We start from the raw sequence: 8,057 nt of genomic DNA on the forward strand, positions 1-8,057 counted from the left end.
AAAAGGACAACCAGAGAGAGGAATTTCATGACAACAGAATCAAAAGGCCTCCTTTAATGAAGCACTGCCTCAAACCCTTCTGGATGGTTCTGAAGTGCACTGAACATTGACCGTGGTGTATTAGCGCCTAGGCATCACCTCATTGAACCCCTCACGTGACTGATAAACTGAGGCCTTCAAGGTAAAGTGCTCTGGGCCTCTCAGGTTGGTAGTGACTGAGGTGAGGTTGCCTCCAATCCCTTCTTCTAGACCAGGGAACCTCACGGCTCACACTGGCAGAGATGGTTATTCTTCATCCAAACCCATTTTCTCGCCAAGGCTCCCTTCCCATCCTCTCATGCTGCCATGACTACGGACCGAGACTTCCAAGTAGTGATGGTTCCTCTGTGTCCTTGCCCTCCTCTGCTAGATAACTACAATAAGGAGGCCCTAGATCATTTTGGAGTCTTGAGATGGACAGAGCTGTGGTCCTGTAGCATGAACCCTGACAGCTGATTTTCTTTTCTTTTTTGTAATGCAAGTGCCCAACTTAAAGCTTTGATTGCTGAGGCATCTGCTTCAACTTAAGAGAGCTCGCTTGAACAGACACGTTGCCAGCACAGGACTAGATAAAGAGCCAGCCCCACACCCACACTCCTTTGGTTTAGAGACCCTGGTTCATTTCAATAACTGACTGTTTGGGCCACTCCTTCTTTCTCTTCCAGTGCTTTAAATTCCTGCTCTTAGGTTTTCAATTCACCAATAGAGAGTGAGCCCATGAAACTCTAGGCCACCCTCAACCCCAATAGAAGCAGAACCCCAGGCTCATGTGCACTCTCTCTCTCCTCGTGACTTCCCCCTGTGGCCCCACATGTGCCATGTGCTTTCCAGGACCTGTGAGTAATAAATCTTTTTTTTCAAAGTTTCCTGATGGTTATTGCTGAAGGGCATCTTACAATCATAATAAGAACCACAGGGGCTGGTCCAGCCACAACATTAGTTATTGATAGACTGAGACAGCACAAAACAGGCCCCATAATCGTCACATGGAGGAGAGCCACCACCAACCCACTGACCAGGAACCCTCTGTGGGTAACTGCATATACTAGATCTGCTGTATTTGATCCATGGTACATATTTGGGTCTGTTTGTTACTGCAGCCTAGCCTACACTGATTAATACATATATCATTTTGTAAATATGAATGGTGTCCAAATGCATTTGTTCAGCACATGTTTGTTGAGTGTTACTCTGATTGGCTCTGGGGATACCAGGCTGTATAAGAGGATATGATTTCTGCCATCATGGATTTATGAATTATGTGGGAGCAGTCAGATGAAAATCATATCAATGGAAAAAAATTACACACTGCTGTAAGATCTGTGAAGGAATCAAAAAGGGGGCTGAAAAGTACTTTAGATAAGGTGCTAAGGCATTTCCAAAGAAGTGGTGTTTATGCTTCTCTAAAGAATGGGAAAAACCAGACCTATGAAGAGGGAAGGAAAAGTGTTTGTGGCAGAGGGAATAGCATGTGCAAAGACTCAGAGGCAGAAAGGAGTGAGTGTCTTTGAGGACAAAAGAGAAAGCAGAGACAAGAACATGCAGAGCACTAGAGACATGGTAGTAAGTTAGGATTTGTCCTAGGAGCAGTGAGGGGGAAGCCCCAGGTCTGAGTCTAACAGAGGACTCTGGCAGCTGTGTGTGGGGAGAATGGGTTGAGAGAAGCCATTGCAGAAGCAAGTATTCCAGCTAGGAGGGTTACAGGCATCCAGAGAAGAGGTGATGGGACTTGGTCTCCAGTGTGGCTAGTGGAGACAAATGTTGGCTGTGTTTTGAAGAGAAATGACCACAACTCTTCGACGAATTGAGTTGGGATGAAGAGAACAACTCTTTGATGTTAAGCATGAACAACTCAGTGATTTATTTACAACGAGAGATAGAGAGGGGGAGAGAGAGAGATGAGGGTGGGAAGAAAGCCAAAGTTCAGTTTTGGACACGTTAAACCAAGATGTCCCAGAGAAATTCTTGTGAACGTGCCAAATCGATGGTCTGAACTGTGAGCCTGGGAGGAAAGGGGAGCCTGGGCTTTAGGTGCGCTTTTGAGACCATCTGTATGAGGGTCGCGGGAAAAGCGATGGGAATGTGTACCATGCCCTCGGAGAACGAGCGGGTGGAGTAAGGGAAGGTCAGGACCCAGCCCCGAAGAACACTCACATTTGAGGACATGCGGGAATGTGGAGCCAGTAGAGGCAGCAGAGAAAGCGTGAGAGGGAGGTTTGGGCAATGTGGTGTCTCGCAAACCAAGAGAAAGCTGCAGTTTCTGTTCCTCTCTCAGGACTGGAGAGGATGGCGCAAGCACAGTAGAGAAAGGGGTGGCTGGGAGGGAGGTGAGGGTGTGCAGGGGGAGCTGCAGGGATGGAGCTGGAAAGGGGGGCGCGCCCAGGGATGAAGGGACGCATTAGCCTGGGTGAAGACTTTTCATATGAGCCCCCAGGCCACGAGGAGCCAGCAGTCTTAAAACATCACTCAAAACGTCGAAACGACCAGCTGAAACCAGTGATTTTGAAAGATCACCTTGACAGGTGTGAAACAGGTAGATCAAGGCAGGCTGATGGTGGCAGCAGAGGCAACAATTAGAAGGTCTCTCTCATCATCCAGATGGAAGATGATGAGCATTTGAAGCGGGATGGTGTCAAAGAAGATGATGGGCCGAGACAGTACGAAGATTCAGCAGAACCTGGGTTCACATAGAGCTCGGGGTTGAGTGAAGGAGCCAGGACGCCTGAGGTTTGAAACGGAACACTATTGAAGCCACAACCCTCAAAGCCCAATCTCAGAAGGTCAAGTATCAGCTCAGCCACCGGAAAGGAATTTCAAACTAACCCAAATTCCTTACTTGTATTTTTCACTCACGTGACTAGCAATATACAGTGTACGGCAGCATTTCTTCAAAGCCTCCCTCCCCTTCTATCTGCTTGTTTCACATGCTCCAGGTCCCCTGGCATCTGTCTCCTCATACGGCTCTCCGCAACCTCTCTGTGCCCCTGTCTCATCTCTTGCCAACTCTGCAACACAATGCAAAAACCTAAAAGCACTGGATGGCAGCGCAGAGCATTCCTCAGGGAAAGGAAGGAAACTGAATTCACGAAGCCAGAATCTAGGAGCCAGGAACACTGTCCCACTAAATGAGCAATAGAACTCCAGCGCTGGATTTCCTCTGCGTGGAACAGAGCCCCCTTTCCTGGGCAGGAGAGAAGGAGGCTTACAGGGGCATCTAGGCAGCTGGGTTCCTCATCAGGCAAAGGGTCCCACTGCGACAACGGACCGCCCTGAGTATTTTCTCATTGTTCCCCTGTGTCAGATGAAATGGTTATAAGAGAATCAGCATCAGCAGGAGAAACCCAAATAAAAGGTGCGAGAAGGTGTCTATTAATCTTTTTGGCATGTTTTGCAAAGCCGCTTCCTGTCGCAAGTTGTCATTGTTTTCGTAAGAGGAACTTAGCCTGGGGCTGTGGTGCAGGACCCAGGGCATTCCTAGGCAGCCTGGCTTGTCCAGAGAGGGGAGCCAGTTGTGGGGGGAACCACCACGCTGACAACAATCCAGGAAGCTGAACTGCACTTAAACCTTATGAAGATCCTTTGAAAATGTGGTCCTGACTGTGAGCTGAGAAGTGTTACTAAAAGAAGAAAATCATATGGCAGTTATCTGAAGTCACAAGTTAGCCCTCCAACGTGAAAGGAGACTTGAGAATGTAAATAGCTGCAATAGAGGAAAAGACTGAAAAACTGCCAAATTGGAATAAGCTGGACCAAAAATGACCTGTATACCACATCAACAGAAGCATTTCCTGCCCCCCAGAGGTTGATGCATGTGATAATGAAGCAGTATGAAGTCTGCGTATGTGTGTGTGTGATCAAATTTCCTCTTTACTACAGAAATAAGCAGTTAGAGAGGTCCCAGGTCCTTATTGGTGACTACCAGTGTGTTTGAATAAACTGCAAATTTGATGATTTAGTTAACTCTGAAAAGCACATCATGTTTTTAAAGAACTGTTAGACCATCAACACATGCCACATTTCAGAGATCTAATGAGATATGATTACAATGGGATGAGAATGTGATTTTTAATATAACTCTAAACGGTTGCATTCAAGAGAGTGCCATCCCTTTTCAAAATCATCACTTTTTGAGTCTACTCATGTTTTCCAGTGTTTCTGTGATTGCTCAAATTGTTGTTTGATCTGGTGTTCAGAGCCACATTATTTGAAACTCCAGAAAATCATTCTCGTGTCTTCACAGCCATGCCTCATTTTTTAGCCTAATAGTAGTGCTTGGTTTGATCCTCCACTGAATTCATAACCCTGATTCTGAATGACTTTTTGCTCTTGCTGAAAGTCAACACCATCCGAGACTAGACGGTGGAAAGCAGAGAAGAAATTCAAAGGAATATTCTTCGTTATTCTCCTAAACTTGGAATTAAGGTTTAGTTTTTTTCCAGATAATTGTTTTTGGATTAAAAAAGTGTCTGCAGACTTCAATTTATCTTGAAGTATTATTCAGGAATGAATGAATGGATGAAGTAAACAAGCACTTGGTTAGTGTTTGTTATGTGTCCTTTATTATGGGTCTAACACGAGTGGGTATGGGGACGCGCTGTTGGAGAAGCTATGGTTCTTGGTCTAATGGAGTTCTTAGATTGTTGGGGAGACAGAACCACACATGGGTAAACAATGTGGGAAATGTGCACGGAATATGGTTCTACAAACGCAACGGGGACATCTAGGCTAGTGGTGGAGGGGGTGGGCTGGAAGAGCTTCCAGGAGAGACCAGTGGGGGTGGGGAGGCAGCGCAAGGGGAAGAAGGCCAGCAAGGATGTGAGTGCTGGCAACCTCCCAGAGTCAGCTCCAGCCCGCTGGCTTATCCATGAGGCGCAGCAAGGGCAGTGCCTGGGGCCATGATATTTCAGGGCCCATGAAAATGTTTGACTTTCTTTTAAAATCGGAAGGATATAAGCCAGCCTGGATTATACTTGTCTTAACACCAATGCAGTCATAAAATATAATTTTTTGGTGTTTCTTTAAAACGAATCTTTATATTTCTTTTTGGAAGAAGGGGCCCATGAAGGCAAAGGTGCCTCCAGCCCGTGAAAGGTGTCATGTGGCCTTGCTTCAGGCTGACCCTGTTAAGTGATGTCTCAGAGTTGTCCCAGTGGGGACAAGACAGCTGGGCTTTCACTCTGTACAGGGACAGTTCCTGGTTAACGACTGTCTAGGGATGTCAGCTCCCCACACTTGGCCCTCTGCTCCAGGAGCCCCGGGTACCGGCCATGGAAGGCCCATTGGAGGGGCTGGGGCACAGATCAGCAAATAGGGACAGGGAAGCTGCCAAGCAGAGAATTGACTGTTTGCTTTCAACTGAAAGAAAGAGAAGCCCCAAGAAGTTAGACGGGAAGACAGCTGGAAAAGGCAGTGTTGTCACCAGGGACCTTAGTCAGTGAGAACCAGGGGGCTCGGAAGGAAGCCATTTTCATTTTTCTTTCCTGAAAAATGGTGAACTTAGAGATGGGGGTGAGGGAAAGAAATGTGTTCATTCTCCTTGCCTTCAACAGGTTGTCCCAAATCACTAATGCAGACAAAATGTGGCCCAGCCATCCAAGGTCAAGAGAAAGAAGCCCGCAAAGTGGAAGTCTCAGATTTCGTGCAAAGGGGGCTGAGACTAGAAAGGCTCTCTACACGGAGCGTCTGACGTTCTTGGACGAGCGTCTGCACCCGAACGGAAATCGGGCCAGGGGCTCAGACCCAGACACGGCCGTCAAAGGGGCTGGGGTCATGTGGCTGCTACGCCGGCTGCTTTCTCTAAGGGGGACCTTTTTGCAGACGATGATAGGCATCCAGTCCCTCGCTGCCGCTGATATTTAGTCTCTGCGGCGGCTCTTCCTCCTGCCAGTCACTTCTGAATAAAGCGTGTCGCCTTGAGACGGTGCGCTGCTTAGCTCCTTCTGGCCTTTCTTCTTCTTACCTGGCATTTTTTCCATCACTTGATACCTAATTCTGTCCACGACAGTTCCCCCAGAACCACAGGCCATGCGATTTCGAGGTGGTCTGGCTGATGTCGGTTACTAGGCCCAAGCCAGTCTGTCCGCGATTGTCGGGGCTGGCCTGCTCACCACTTCCGAAGAGCAGGAGGACGTTGTCAGCATCGTGCTGTGCCTCTCTTATGTTGCTGATTCCTGAGCTCCTGAGAGAGCCCAGCTGTTTCCTAGATGTAGTCCTTTAGAACGTGATGAACCGTGTGGAGAGGTGATGTGCAGGAGCAGAAAATCCTCGGGTTCCGTAAGGAGACAGTCCAGTGTTGAAATTCCAGTTTGGGCAACTGTGTGTTCCAGGCAGAGCGGGTTTCCTGCGTGTGAGATCTGTGTAGTCCCACAGGGCCCCGTGCTCAGGAGGGCCTGGGTGGGGTGTGACACTCTGCTGTTGCTGTCTAGAAATTCTTACTATGTTTTGAACAAGGAGCCCCACATTTTCATTTTGCGCTGGGCTCCACAAATTATGTAGTGGGTCCTGGATCTTGGGCGAGGTGGTGAGAACAAAAGCAACCCCCATCCAGCAGCGCCAGGCCCTGTACCACACACTTTGCTTGTATTAACACACCTCACCCAAGCCTAAAGCTAGTTATTGGGATTTATTATTAGCTCCATTTTACAGAGGACGAAACTGAGGCACAGGGAGGTTAAGTCATTTGTCAAAGGTCACAGAACTAGGACGTGGGAGGACACGGATCCATCTAGACCATCTGGCCCCGGAGTCTGTTCTCATAGACTCTGCTCCACTCCACGGCTTCTCAGGCAGGAACTCGCTCTCCCTGAGTGCATCTCCGTGTCCTTGGCGGCTCGGTGTTCTTGGGCTTCCTGTGGTAGCAGCACTCTGCTTGGCCTCTGGAGAAGGGCCCGGCCTCCTGTCCAGATGGTTCTGGTGGAATGGTTCTCACTTGGCCCGAACCTACTGGAGTGAGGTCTCATGACCCAGCCAGGCCAATCTGACTTTCTCTGGGGGAATTTTCCTCCAGGGCAGCATCGCTAAGCTGTCTCCCACCTTGCTGGTTCATGAGTTCCTGCTGGGTCTGCCTGGTCCCTGACCCAGGCACGGTGGCTCAATTCCTCCTTTAGTTCCATGAGCCTCCCACACTCTCTTCTGGTCTGGAAATTAGCCAGAGCCCACGTCTGTCTCTTAAAACCATAGAACCTTAACCACACAGGGCCTCAGGTATCCTCTGTATCACAAGTGACAATGCCTGCCACACTGGGTTGTGGTGACGGAATGATGCTTGCTTTGTGCCTAGCATAGACCTGACACATAGTAGGTATTCAGAAAAAAGTGGCTGTTGCTGTTTGAGTTAAAAGGTAAGGAATATATTTTTCACATTCCTGCCACTTTGCTTTTTCACAGTATTACTGGGAATTCATTCCTGTGGCTGCACTGAGAAATTACATGTTTATCATACACTCAGCTGAGAATCCAAAGGAGCTCTTTATTCTAAACTGAAATGAGGTTTCATCTTTGACAGGTGTCTTTTTCTTAGTGCTGACATCTTTCTCAAGCAGCAACTTCCTTTAGAATCTGTCGGAGCAGCCTGTGAAATCGTAACCCGTGTTGGCAGATAGAGACAGCCCCTCAGGTTCTCTAACTGCTGCCAAGAAGAGGCAGCGCAGCCTAGGCCTCCATGTCACATTCAGAACATTGGGAGATTGGCCTATTTTCTGCCTGCAAGCCCCTCCCTCTGCCCTCCTTCCAGAGCATCATATGTGAATGTAAAGGAAATGAAGGATCTGCCGTGTAGATGCATTGATGCTTTAGGCTGACTTGGGCAATCTTTAACAGGCTTTCATGGAAAATAAGCAAAAGAATTCCAAAAGGAGTAAAATTCAAAAATCCTCACAGATCTCTCAAAATCAGCTTGTTTGTGCTGTTCAAATCTGGGGTTGAAGTATCCTGCTGGAAGGTCCTCCCAGCTCCTCTGCCCAGTGGGACAGCTCCAACTGGCTGGGGGCAGGGCAGCCTGGGGAGGGAGCAGGGTGCAC

This window comes from Diceros bicornis, chromosome 6, assembly GCF_020826845.1.
Source record: "Diceros bicornis minor isolate mBicDic1 chromosome 6, mDicBic1.mat.cur, whole genome shotgun sequence".
Lineage (NCBI taxonomy): Eukaryota > Metazoa > Chordata > Mammalia > Perissodactyla > Rhinocerotidae > Diceros > Diceros bicornis.